The sequence below is a fragment of the Ursus americanus genome, chromosome 1 (genome assembly GCF_024610735.1).
Source record: "Ursus americanus isolate L20-20 chromosome 1, mUrsAme1.1.p, whole genome shotgun sequence".
Classification (NCBI taxonomy): Eukaryota; Metazoa; Chordata; class Mammalia; order Carnivora; family Ursidae; genus Ursus; species Ursus americanus.
This window is the reverse complement of record NC_142127.1, coordinates 83,685,243-83,698,386: the sequence shown is the minus strand read 5'-3', so window position 1 is coordinate 83,698,386 and position 13,144 is coordinate 83,685,243. Positions and strand designations below refer to the sequence as shown.

Sequence of the window (13,144 nt, the reverse complement as noted above, 5' to 3'; positions counted from 1 at the left end):
CACTCTAAGGAAATGTTCAGTGACTGAAAACTGAGATAAGAAGCAGGTTTAAGAATGCTACGTTTGGTGGTCTCAGGTGAACAGTGGACCATATCATCAAATCTCTGCAATAAATAACATCACAACCTTCACTCTTGTTAGAGCTCAGTAAATACACAAGCCTTTATATCTAGTTCCACTAATCTAGTTTTTTGCACAGTCCGTTATTTTTGGAAAACATACCTTGATTTACTAATTTACTTTTGATTTATCTTATTCAGTAACTCACTAAATGCCACCAGAAATTCTTTCTCAGAATGTTTCAATATCATCAGTGATCTTTTCCCCCTGAGACTGGAAAAAGGTAATTGCTGATAATCTAAACTTACCATCTTGCTGCCAAAAAAAAAAAAACAAAAACAAAAAAAAAAAAACACAACACTTTATAGGAATTTTGTAAGCTGGTCCTATAAGTTTTGTAAGCTGGTCCTGGCAATCCTGCAGATATCCTTTCAGTCCATATAGTTCATAGTTCATACAGGCTATTGTAGGAGGTTTGGTACAAGGTTTCTAATCAAGAGTTTTGCTATGTGTGCCTATAATCAAGTAGTGCTAATTAGTAATTAATTATCTTCTCACAGTGGGATAAAGGAGTTTAAACTATTAGTTTAATCTAAATTAAGATAATCTATATTTTGTATCCAAATACATAGTGATTTTATGTGTGTTTGAGTCCACTCAGTGGTAATGTTTCTTGACATTAAAAAATTACAATTTTTAGAGGTATTGCCTCAAACTACTAAGTAAAAATAACATCGATATTGTCTGGTTACTAAAATTATTTGTTTCTTTAATTTATAGTGGTTGTAAAATATTTTGAGTTAGAAACAGCTCCATTTTAAGTTAGAAATAGCTTCATAGTTAGCCAGACATGTAAGCTAAAATTGGATGTTTTGGATGAAGAAAGGAATACTGATTGTGTTATTTATTTTGGACATGATTGCTATAGAATTGATGGCATAATGGTAAATGCAAATTATTCAGAATTTATAGATTCCTTCATTAACATTTTACTTTTTTGTTCTTTCCATTCAAAGATAGTTTCCTTACTAAAGAGTAGGGTTTTTGACTAAATTGCTACTTGCATGGAAATAATGATAGGAAGAAGAATTTTAGAAATGGATGGATAGAGAAAAATTGAATGATTAAAGTTAAGATTCTAAAAATAATATAATCCAGTTAAAACTTGCATAGAAATAATTATGGTTTATTAAATGATTTTCCTCATTTATATTAAAGAAAAATGAATACATTTCTTTTCAAACTTTTTATAATACTTGAGTTATGTTATTATTCCATAATATGTGCTATTTGAACAATCTTTTCATCCAGAAAATCGATCTTTAAAGAGCTCTCTTACTTATTTTTACATTTAATATTAGTACTACTCAAATATTTTTTGTTATTTAATTAAAATTATGCCACATTTAAGCATACCTTATTTATTGAGTGAGCTCACACCATGATTGCTTATGATTGTGACAGTTAGCTTGTGTCATACCAAAATACAACACTATTATTTCAAGAACATTATTCCGTATTGTGCCAGAAAGTCTTGTAAGATGTGTGCGTGTGTCAAGTAGAAGCGATTAACTAAGTGGCTAAGAGAATGAGTTGATTGTTCAGAACAAAAAATGTGTTCAAGAGTTATTAATTTCTTTTTGAATATAAAGAAAAGTACAATAAAATAAATGGTGGAAAATTTAGACAACTTGGAAATTGTCCAGATATCTTAATATATTTATTAGGTGACTGAGAATTACATGTGAACATCAGTCCAGCATCATTGATCTTACTCTAGGTAATTGGAATCAATAGTATAACTCCAATTTTAAAAATCAGAAATCACACAATAAGCATGAATCTGTTTGTGTAAAAGAATATATGAGGAAGAGTAGGAGACATCTCACTGTTCATAAAAGGAAGAATTGGGGAAGAAATTTGCTCTATTGTAGTATCTTAAAGAACTAAGTGTTCTAGGTAACCTAGTAAAGTAACCAGCAAACGTTGCAATTCACTTCAGATAAGATTGTTTTTGTGTTTTGGAAGGATAATTGTTCTATCTTGTTTGTTTATATGCTATACAAACCAAACTGATAAAAATTTAAAACAGTTTAGGCTTATACTAAGTGTAGGGCTGCAGGGTTGACCTTAATTTTAAGGCTGTCTTATATAATGTGAAGGGAAATAGCAAATCTACTGAGTAGTCAAATACCTCACTATTTAACTGTCTTAGTGAATTAAAATTCTAACTCAGTTCTTAAAAATAAAAAAATAAAATAAAATAAAAATTTAACTCTGTTCTTAAAGAACCAACTGCATCAGCATCACCTGGGTATTGTTAGAAATGCAAATTTGGGGGCCTTCCTGAGACCTAATGGACCAGAAACTCTTGTGGTGGGACCCAATAATATGTGTTTTAAGGATCCCTCCAATGATTCTGATTGCCACAAAAGTTTGAGAAACACTGTTCTGTTTTTAATTAAAGATATGTTACTAAGAAATGATAGCATGATATCTAGTTAACCACTTCACTTACTTGATCTAAATAATTTTCATTCATTTATCATCTCCCAGAGAGAAGGGAAGGAATGGGACAGGGAACAAATGAGTTTGTGATTGAATGATGAGAAATATCCTTAGGTTGGGGTGACAATGAAAAGAGCACGCTAGGAGCCTGGATGGAAACATGTGGTTATTAAAGAGCTTGGAGTTGAGCAAGATGCTGGGAATAAACTTTCTTCTGTATTGCCATTTGGTCTGGTACCAACTTTGCATAATGGTAAACCATAACAGGGACAATAATAATCATGGTCAATTTTCCTTTTAAGCAAAATTTTATTTTTAAACTCTTTCAACAAGATAAATAACAAGTACTACTTGTAGGGATAGGAAGTATTCAGGCTGTAACATAATTTTGATCTTATGATTATATATATATATATATATATGTGTGTGTGTGTGTGTGTGTGTGTGTGTGTGTGTGTGTTTTGTTTGTTTGTTTCTCCTGAAATCTTTGTTGCAGTGTTGCCCTTAGAATTATTTATATATATATATTTATATATATATATATATATATATATATAAATATATATATATATATATATATATATATATATATATATATATAAATAAATAATTTGTCTCCCCCTCTATCTTTGTGTAAAAGGGATGTTTGATTAACTTGAGGACTGTCATATATAAGGGTTAGTGGCTGGATGCCACTTAACACAGATATAAATTAACTTCCACCTTATCCATTCTATTAATTAGCTTGACGCTCACCAAAAGCTATTCCTTAGACTATAACTATTATTATAGAATTTACTTAGATACTTTTGTTTTTGTTGTGCCCAAAGACAAGAAACATACTCAAACATATTTTCTGGCTAAACAAATTTTAACTTGTTTTACTGCTGCTGCTCACATTTCCCTGGTTTCATTGTCAGTGAGGTGGGGCAGAGTGGAGAAGAGGCAGGTCCCTAGGCTAGGGATATGCCACACAATCTAAAAGGGAGTGAGGAACTTGGCTTGGCAATCCCCAGGTGCTGTGTTAGGCTGGCTCATTCTTTTCTGGTCAGGGGAGAGAGCATATTTCCATTAATGTGTCCTTCAGGCATGTAATCATCTTGAGACCATTGAGAATGACAGTCTGAATCAGAGGACTACAGAGCTGGAGAGAATTCATTACTTCCTTTGTTAAGGTCACTTGCACGTGGCTGTGGCTTTATTAATCACTTCAGTGATGGTGTTCTGCTATTTGTTTGTTTGTTTGTTTGTTTGTTTTAATCAGATCCTTCTTAACCAAATACCCCTATTCAAAATTCAAACCAACATCTAATATATTTACAACCTTAATTCTACAAGCTTCTATTTATTTAGTTACCTGTTTGGCCAAAATCTAAAAGTTGTTTCATTATATGGGGCAAAAAAAAACCCCAAACCCAAAAACTAAACAATAACAACAACAAGAAAACACTATTATTTTCTCCTTTCTAGAATTTATAAAACTACCTCATCTGGATAATACTATACAATTTCATCTATATGTGATATTGTAGATATGAAGGAATCTTTGAGAAATACCTAAGTTCATATCTGTTCTTTTCATATTCTGTTTATAATGATGATAACTTGAATACAAATTTACTACATAAATATATACCTTTTTCTTATCAAATTTCACCTTAAGTATTTTAGTTTTTATTTTATGATTTATTAGAATATCTCTTTTGAATAGGTGAAATTTGAGGTGATGCCAATATACAATTTATGTTTTCCAAATATTAGCCAAATACTCTCCATATTTTCAGACTAATACACTCATGTATTCATACCTTTATTTAATGTTTTATGCTATTCTAATTATTTGGTTAACTGTGTACTGGATCATCTTGATTAGATCAGTATTTGGATGTGGACAAGCAAACATTTCAAACAAAAGTAAAATGCTGAAGTTATTCTTGGGAGCCCTCAATAATAATGGAAGGATATATTAAGTTTACTCTGTTCTGGTAGACTAAAAATAAAATGAAATGCTTAGTTCAGGAGATAGAATAGCTGATGTAACAGTACTTATATTTCTCAAACCTCTTCAGCGTTCTTCAGTGACAGTCAAGTAAATCACCTAACATTGAAATGGACAGGCCATCTGCAATCAACTCAATATATGTCAAAGAGCATGGGTGTGGAATCAGGGAAAAAAAAGAAAAACCTGTTCAAATGTCAGATCACCACTTACAGTCTGAGTGTCTCTCTGAAACTTAGATTCTTCATCTTTAAAATTGAGAAGAAAATTCCACCTCACGATGTTATAGACATTTAAAAAATAAAGTAGAGCACTTGTCAACCACAGCCCCTTTCATAGAGAGTATGCTTAGGAAACCTTCATCTTCTTTCTCTGTATTGTTTTGTCCTTAGTTTTTCTTTGTGCCAACATACTGACAAAACAATTGTACCTGCTTCTGCATATTCAAATAGGTTCCTCTTGCTTCACTGGGGCCTTGAAAAGTGACTTGTTTAGACAAAAAGATGCTCTAAATTTCAGTGTCTCTTCAGATGCCATTTTGAAGCTATTTTATGTATAGGCTCTATTTCTCTGGCAGGGAGAAGCCTGAGGCTTTTCTTTGTCTACTCTCAGTATGATCGCTGTCATTAGTACTTCATAGAACTTCTCTCCTGTCTTTCAGTGTTCACGCCAAGCACCTGTTACCCCAGCCCTTCATTTCAAATCTCTATCATCGTGTTTCACCCTTCATTGGCCCTGACATTTGCCTTGACCTAGACAAGAGACATATTCATTCTGAGTTCGTTTTCTGACACTAGAGTTGCTAAGCATTCTTCAGCTGTTCTGTGAAAGGTCTTAGTAATGTTCGAGTGAGTTCACCCAGCCTAGTTCAGGAGTTGTTGTTAAATACAATGTTTGACAAAGGTACTGCTAATATTTACATAAGAAGAACGACTCAGCATATCGTGGATATCTGAAGAAAAAAAAATGATTCCAAGAATAATCCTAGCTTAAGGATAAATTACTTGGAAAATGATTTGATCAAAACTAACCTATAGTGAAAACGCTGTGAGACAGATGGAATCAGTGAAGAGTGGCACATTCTTATGAAGGTATCAATTTTTAGATCAGGTCCACAGTTTCTAAAAATGCTATTCTACACAATGTTTTCAAAGAAGATTGTTTGCCTGCCATGTCAGAAAGTGTGTATTAGCTAGAAGAAGGGAAATTATAATGTTATGTTTCACTGTATAGGTAAAACAGAAACATATTTGAAAGTAAGTATTTTAAATATGAGATCAGTTAGAGTGGCCATTGCAGCAAAATTTCTAGGACTCATTCTTAGCTTTGGAGAACTGATGAGTGAATTTATGGAATTGAATGAAGGTAAAAAGGGAATTTCTTCTCCCTCAGTACCACTCATTAGAGAAGATACTGTTACTGGACAAATAAGGCATGAAATGGGATTTTCAGGGAATGGAGTCATTCCTTCTCTAGCTTACGTGTTTTTAGTTGTGAATACGAGGATAATCTGCTCAGGTCATAAAAAAGCAACCCCTTTGTTGATTTATGTCCCATTCGGCGATCCTGAAGGCATCCCATTCTCTGAACTACGTTCTTTTTCATCCCTATAGCATCTTTAGGAAAAATATTGGGGGAAACCTAGTGTTGTGGAAGTCTTTCAGGAAAATTTCCTACTTGAGACTTCAAACCTCTGTCATCATTCTTTGTTGTCCCTAGAACAGAAAAGTCCAAGAATTGCAGATTCCCTTTCCTAAGAGAGAAAGCATACATATTCTAAGGAAAGAAAACATGTAAGGTCAAAAAACTTCCTTTTTAAAGCTCATTTGTTGGGAAAATGTGCGTGTTTGCTTATGACATTTAGAAAGTGGAGGAGAATCTTTGTTCCTCAGGGTCCCAAATGCAATAAGAGAAATTGATAATGATCACCATGAGTCCATGATTTTACTTTGAGGAAAGCAGTAAAGATGTCAGAATATCTGCCTTCTCACCTCATCCCAGGACATTATCTTTGTTGGTGTGGCAAACATTCATTTGTAAAGTGTTGACAAATTATCTATCTATCTATCTTTCTATCTATCTATCTATCTATTCATCTATCCATCTATATAGGTATATATCCACCTATATATCTCTATATATAGAGAGATAATTTCTCTTTATTATATAGAAATAGAGGTAAAGATAGATAGTTTAGTTAGAAGAGACAACTCCATGCTTGACAGACCCTTAAACTCTCAGTCAGAGGTAAGAAATGAGGCTACACATTGTTGTCTTCTGATGTTACCGAAAGCACAATTATTATATCTCATACTGTTATGGAGTTTTATACTTTACAAGTGCTTTCCGTTTCCTTTTCTTTAATTGTTTCACACACAGCCTTTTCATGCTGACCTGGAAAGTATCTTTATTATAATTTTACATCTAAGAAACGAGACCTAAAGTCTTGTGGCTAATAAGAGCACCTGGTTCTAGAATTTAGATCTATTTTCCATCTCTTCTTATTGTGTCATTCCTAAGAAATGTATAGGATAGTTTCTCCAGGTGAGACTGTACTCAGTGAAATACTAAATTGGCTATAAGCGTAAATAATCCAAACTTTAAACAGAAGATCTTAAGGTTGTATTTTAGAAAGGACTTTCTGATTTTTAATTGTTATATAACACTTGAATACATCATGAATGTACCTAGGAAAATGGTGGTAAGTTGACAACAAAATACAATCACACACACAAAATGACAGTACTGTATATATTGGATTTGATTTAAACATATCAGATCTATTAACTAATTTTATAGACACTGCTATTCAACTATGGCTTTTTAAAAATCAAGGACTGGGGTGCCTGGGTGGCTCAGCCAGTTGAGCATTTTTTTCGGCTCAGGTCATGATATCAGGGTCCTGGGACAGAGCCCCACATGGGGCTCTCTGCTCAGCGGGGAGTCTGCTTCGCCCTCTGCCCCTGCCCCTCCCCCTGCTCCTGATGTCTCTTTCTCTCTCTCTCACTTGTTTTCTCTCTCAAATAAATATATAAAATCTTTAAATAAATAAAAATCAAGGTGGCTAAACTCTTAGTCATAACTCATGTTTATTAATAGGCTCAATTTTACTGGTAAAAAGTTCAGGATTCTTTTGGAAAGTGATGTCAGTTCAAATATTTGTTAGCTTGATTTTTTTCCACTTGTATATTCAAGACACTGTGCTGAGATATGAGTTATTCTAAATTATCTCTACCTACCTGTCTTTGCTCAGTAAATATTATATTTCTGACAAATATTTACCTACCAACTACAAAGTGAAATCATTGGGAAAGTATTTTCCCCAATTATATTATTTATAGTCAAGAATCTCTATGGGGTCAAGAGCCTCCATTTTAATCTGTTTTACTTTCAAAAGCATCAGTTGCCCTATAAAACTTTCTGTGATGATGGAAATATTCAATCTGTGCTGCACAATTGAGTAGCCAAATGTGGCTAGTTTGGAGGAAAAGAATTTCTACTTTTATCTACTTTGAATTCATTTTAATTTAAATCACGTGTGGTGATCAATATTAGAGATCATATTAGTGATCATACTAGACAAGGCAACACTAAAGGGGCAGCATCTTTTACTGAACCCAGGACAGTAGGCAAAGATATTTGCATGCAAAATACCATGGAGAATCAGAGCATAGGCTCTGAATTTAGACTCCCTCCCTTCAAATCCTCTTATTCAACTTTCTAAACCTCAGTTTCCTCATCTTTAAATGAGTATAATGGGAACCATCTGTTTGTAAGATGCTTGTGAAAGTTAAATTGTAAATTACAAAAGTCGCATTAAATGCAGTTTCTGCAATGAATATTATTCATTGTTATTTGAGAAGGATGTTTTTGGTAAGAATAATAGAAACAGCCTATTTTTATGATCATTGAAAGCATGTTAGGCCTATATAATCAAATTGTAAGATACAAAATGTGTCATTTATGATTTTGGGCCTGACCAGATATTATATTTGAGTAAGCTGCATTGCTTCTTAATGTGCTTTAAGCTCAGGTTATTATAACAGATTTTCCATTTGTCAGAAATGTGACTTTTAAAAAATGAAATTTTTACTCTCATCTTCAGTTCCCACAGTATATAAGTATTTAGTTATAAATAGGTCCCAGTGTCTACTTCTTAAATGACTTTATTGAAAGAAATAAGGATTTGGAGATTATAATGATTTTTTTTTTTAGTAGAGAAACTACATTGGAAGGTCTGTTGAGGATTCCTTCTGGCATAAACAATGTCCATGTCTTTAGGATTCTCCATTCCACATTGAAAATTCATGTTCATAACATAATATTTATTTAATAACAAATAAGTCACAAAAGAAATTCCTCTATAAAATGTTTTATCAAATAGATGTCTACCATTTTTCATCAAATCTAAGTCACCATCAATTGTAAGACATATTTATTGGTCAATGTTTGCAGGCCATACTGAGAGACAAAGTGAAAGCCCAACAGAAATATAAAAGATTGTATGATGAATCAAGATTTTAGAGATATTAAATATGAAAAATACATTTTAGAGTCAATAAAATATAGTAATATGGAAAGAAAATAGAGGTATAACAAACCTCTTGTTAAATTTCTAGAAAATAACTATACTTGTAATGCTGAAACTGTTTAGTGTGGAAGTATATCAAACAAGTTATAATAGAAATGGCCAATATTTCATAAATGATGAATGGAATTTTCCATTCATCTTTATCAGGGAATAAATAAATATAAATTTCCATGGCTCAACACCTTTTGATGTAATAAACTAAGCTGGAAATTTGAATTATTTTTTTTTTTTCTGTTGTTGTTTCTGAGAGTTATATGATTTATTTACTCCACTGGCAAAAGAGATGAAAATATAGTTCAAAAGCAATAATAATAATAATAATAATAATAATAAAAAAAAATAATAAATAAAATTGCTTATTCTAGGAATTTCCCTTAAACTTTGCTCTCTTAGTAATAGACATCAACTAGAGTTTGGGATTATCATAACATATCAGAGGTTAAAGAGGGTTTTCACTTGTATCTTCTTTGCCAGTCTACCTAAAAGTTCAGTACAATGCTCTTCTCCGTTATCGTAACTTTCATATTTTCCCTTCCCCTACTTTTAATACTCTTTGATCTATTCTCTGAAATATATTTTATATTTTTTAGCTATAATTTTCTTATAGGCTAAGTCAAGTTGTTTTAGTTTATTGAATCATAACAATCATAACAATTTTGAGGAATATTTACTGAGAAAAGTAAAGAAAAACAGTGAACCATAACATTTTCTTTCTTCTAAAACTGTTCAAATTACCCAATTTCATTTGCTCTGACATACATATTAGAGGTTGGGTTTTGTCATATCAATAATGTTGAAAAAAGCTGATATCAGAAAAAGCATTTTTGATTATCTACTATGAAATATAGGGACTTCAAGCTTTAATTATGTATTTAATGGGCATATTCTGGCATATTCTGGTAACTATTGACAAAATAAAGAATGCATTTTAATTTTAATGTTACTAAATTCTCCAAACACTCTGCTTTAAAATATTTAATGGGGTGGTTCTATATTATGTATCTGATGACGTCCAGTGAAAAATCTTATTGTAAATTATAGGGTTTTTTTTTTTAAAGATTTATTTATTTATTTTAGAGAGAGAGAGCACAAGTGTGGGGGGGGGAGGCAGAGGGAGAGAGAGAGAATCCTCAAGCCGACTTCCGTCTGAGAGCAGAGCCCAATTGGGGGAGGAGGGGCGCTTGATCCCAGGACCCTGAGATCATGATCTGAGCTAACATCAAGAGGTGGCCACCTAACCAACTAAGTCACCCAGGCACCCCTGTAAATTCTAGTTTTTAAGCTATATGTGTTACTAGAATTCTTTTAGTCTGTGTGCCTGTTTTAATGACTTCACCTACTCCTCTTAGCATAGTAAATCTAGAAAACAAAAAATACATGTAGCATAATAAAGCCCAGGATATATCTACTTACTACTACTATCCATAATAAACATTTACTTATAGAAGCCAATTATTTACAAACATTATCTCTCTTCATCTTTATAATAACCCCATTTAATAGGTTTCTGTGGTTATTTCCCTTTTGAAGATAAAGAACTGCAGTTTCAAAATGACGGGTAGCATGCCACAGAGCACACAGTGATTTTATGGAGTTCAGAGCTGAAGCCAGGTGGTATAATTCCAGATTTTCCTTGTGTCACCATGTTATAGAGATTATGAAAAGGAAGGAGGTCACATGACACTGAATTTTTTTCATCTTCTGCTATATGCTAATTAGGTGAAATGACTCAGATGATCCAGGTATCACTTTTTCAGCACAGTCCTACCATTTTATTTCTTAATGAGACTCTGTTTAGCATAGATACCTTACCTAAGGAGTTAAATGACTCTAAAAGAGACTCATATTGCATAAGTAGGTTGAATTATTATAATACTGAAAACTATTTTGTGAGACTATTTATGTTTATCCCTATAGGTATTAGAAACTAAGATGAGAGAGTATAGTAGAATTAAATAAAATGCCCTATCTGGGAATTGACTTCATGACCTTTCCTTTACTAATACTAGAATTGAAAAGAACAGATAAATAACTGTATTTGGGGTGTGCTTTATTTTATTTTGATTTAGCGCTAGAAGTTGTGTGTTCTGTCAAGATAAGCTTTTTGTCCTTGTCTTAGTCTACTGATCTTTCTATTATATTATTCCAAAAGTATGACTTTATTCAAGGAGGTAGAGGAGGTAACAATTTAAAAGAGTTTTGAAAAGTTATATGTCAATCTCTATGTGCTTAGGTACGCATTTTCATTTATTAATTAGAAGAAAATGAAACAAAATAAATTCTGGAGTTCATGTGTAACTCAATTGTAAACCACATTCACCAATTATCTACAAAATACAATGAAATGTGACATGAGCTTTATAGTGTCGCTCAAAGAATACGGTTTAGTACGTTTTGCAAGGAAAATATGGAAAAGATAATGAAGTAGTACTTGGCGTATCTATAGATATATCTTTTGTATAGCATGAATGGAAAAATGAAATGAAGCAGGGAAGCAGCCTATGTTATTGCTGTCACTTTTCACATAGTGAATGTGTGGCTGAATTTCACACCTATGCATTACATTGTCATTTCATGTAGTTAGAAATTACATGTCATAATGATAAATCTTTGCAATTAAAATTGTATCATGCTTCAAATGCAGGCCTATGGTGCTCAGGGAAAAGGGGTGAATCAAGAATTAGTGTCTTGGTTCAAGTGTCTCTTAAAAATTAAGAAAATCTAAATATCATTTGTGTAAAATAAATACATTGGAGGTCAAAATATAGGTTATCAACTCCTTTGTGATTTCATTGAAAATCATCTGCATAATTTAAGTAGCTATCCAATTGTTTTATGTATTTTATAATACGCATTACAATACACAGTGGCTCCTTACATTAGATTTCGTTCATTATTAAATGTAAAATATTGAAAAATACTTAAAACTTAATAGTATTTGTTGAGCCATCTCATGTCAATTTTGATGTCTGATTTAAATTTAAATCAGGGAGAGATTTAGTGTAACTTTTCAGCTCATTTACATTTTAATCCATTAAAATATGACTAAGAGATATTCAGGACCGGAGAAGACTTGAAACATTGTCCTTCTGAATCACAAAATCTTAGATTTTTAAAAAAGAAATAAACAGTAATATATAATCCTCAAATTAATAGAAATAAAAGCTCCAAAACTATACTGTATTTCTAAATTTCACATGTATAGATAAATATAAAATGACAGGCCCCCAAATGGTTTTTCTTCCTGAAAAATGTATCTAATTATAATTGCAAATGACTACTTAAGCCACCTAGTTTGTACTGTGGAAAAAGTCCTTTGAAAAAAATATGATAAAATCAGTGAGAACCAAGGGGCAAACAGTGGAAAATCCATACGTGTTTATAATGTTTGTATAAGAGCCAACTCTGTTGCCATTTATTGTTCTCTGATTAGCATTTCACCCATTAAAAAATTGTAAAACAATCACAGAGAATTAAGTGCCTCTTGTTGTATCTAAGACATACTCTGCATTTGGGCTTAAAGTCACAATAGTTTAGGGGAGGGTAAAGTAACAAAAATAGAGGTCAGAAATAAGATGATGGGAACCTTCTTGATCCCAAAATATAACTTTGCTTGAGAATGTGGATTTATTATCACAATTCAAATCTAGCCTGTGTGGTCTGGATGAGAAGGCATATTCTAGAATGTGAAAATGTTTCAACATACTCTCTTCCTGTCCCAACATCCTGAAAAAGTAGAAAAAAACCTGAGCTTTGAAACCTGATGTATTTGAAATTCCGTACCAACACTACAACTGACAAGGGAAATGTCAAAACAGTTAAGTGCTATACACCAGTTTCCTCATCTGAAAATGAGAATTGAATGGAAAAAATGCATGCAAACTGCCTAGAATAGTGATTAGCAGAAAATAGATGTTAGTTCCTTTCCTGTTTCCCCCTTCTTTATATAGTTCTCAATGGAGTAACAGTATTTAACAGTATTAAGT

General features: G+C 32.3%; 1 protein-coding gene across 2 annotated transcripts in view; it reads left to right on the top strand.

The window, feature by feature from the left end:
• The window catches only part of ERBB4 (erb-b2 receptor tyrosine kinase 4), a 1,083,293-nt gene that overhangs the window by 581,347 nt on the left and 488,802 nt on the right, over positions 1-13,144 (top strand). The window lies entirely within an intron of this gene.